A 1,866-nucleotide genomic window follows, 5' to 3' on the forward strand; every position below is an offset into this window, starting at 1 on the left:
AGATCCTTGTGAAGTTCACACCATCTTTGTGATGTTCATGACCGTGTTAGTCGTGTTAGGGCCCATGTGCCAGACAAAACGGGGGTTTGGCATTACGAGATGCTGCTCAACCTGTCCCCATTGCAAGGAGCTAGCAGTCCTTTACATGACCTGGCCCTTGGACAGGGAGGGTCAGTCACATCACAGCAACGATACCACAGTCCCATTGCTTGTTTGCTCAATGAGACAATAAATACGGAGGYATGAAGCCGAATGGAGAGGGAGCTGATACTGAGGGTAGCTAAGAGGGGCTAAAACACCTGGATCAGCACCAACGGCAGCACTGGACAGTAAAGGACCATCTCTGGAGTTGATCTCAGACACAAGCACTAGACTCAGGAGATGTTTGCATCGTGGCCTGCACCACTGCAGAGCTGCAGTCAATCACAGCAAAAGCCCCCGTGCTGTTCGGCATCACTCCAGAGAGAAAAGGGCTCCCAGGGCTGTGGGGAAGAGCGGGATAGCCCAGCAGCCAGGGACTGCACTGCTGCGCTCRGCCCCTTTGCGCATGCAGCACCACACAGCGCCAGCAGATAAGGCTAATGGAAAAAATGGAAATCCGTTTTCTGTCTCCACCAATTTTCCAAGCTCTTCTCACGGCTTTCAGAAATGCAGAGCCCTAGAATGGCTACAGAAGTTTTTTCCAGACTCATCTGTTATGTTGAGCTTTTAAATAGAAGTAGGCAAGGAGCTTAGGAAGTCCAGCTGATGTGAAAATCCCACTGCGCCGTACAAACACATGGTCTGAAGCAGCACCCGTTCCTCCTCCCATGACCTAATCTAATATCCCCATTACCAGGACTCAGTGTTTACCTAGGCTGTTAAAAAGTGAAACAAACAATTATTCACGTGTATCACAGGTGACAGATATTTTGACATTTACAGAAGAAGCACTACTAATTAAGTAGAGGAAAGTAAACCTTTCAAATACCCACCCACCATAAATACATACTCACAAACGAAACCTCAGTCAGACCCGAAAAATTACCAAAAATTAAAATATTTAATACACACAATGTCTTCACTGATTCATCTCTAAGAGCTGCTTCTGAAATCCTAGTCTCGCTCCAGGTAATCTTCAAAGCAAAACACCACGATATCATTACACATGTAACAATTAGTGACTAAGGTRAAATATTTATTATCAGTATAGCTTTTCAATTAAGATTCTTAGTTGCTTTCTGGAAAGAGGACGGAGCGCATCCCTTGACACGCTTAACCGCTACGCTCGCGCCTAACGTGCTTAATGCTGATGTGGGGGCATCAGCAGGGGAGGCTGGCACGGCCGGGAACGCGCAGGGCCGGGAACGCGCAGGGCCGGGACACCGCAGCAGGGTTTGGGACACCCAGCAGGGTTCGGGACACCGCAGCAGGGTTCGGGACACCGCAGCAGGGTTTGGGACACCGCAGCAAAGTTTGGGACACCGCAGCAAAGTTTGGGANCAGCAGGGTTTGGGACACCGCAGCAAAGTTTGGGACACCGCAGCAAAGTTTGGGACACTGCAGCAGGGTTTGGGACACCGCAGCAGGGTTCGGGACACCACAGCAGGGTTTGGGACACCGCAGCAAAGTTTGGGACACTGCAGCAGGGTTTGGGACACCCCAGCAGGGTTCGGGACACCACAGCAGGGTTTGGGACACCGCAGCAAAGTTTGGGACACTGCAGCAGGGTTTGGGACACCCCAGCAGGGTTCGGAACACTGCAGCAGGGTTTGGGACACCGCAGCAGGGTTCGGGACACCACAGCAGGGTTTGGGACACCCAGCAGGGTTCGGGACACCGCAAGCAGGGTTCGGGACACCGCAGCAGGGTTCGGGACACCGCAGC

The sequence above is a fragment of the Rhea americana genome, unplaced genomic scaffold (assembly GCF_003343005.1).
Source record: "Rhea americana isolate MKP2758 unplaced genomic scaffold, rheAme1 scaffold_16, whole genome shotgun sequence".
NCBI lineage: Eukaryota > Metazoa > Chordata > Aves > Rheiformes > Rheidae > Rhea > Rhea americana.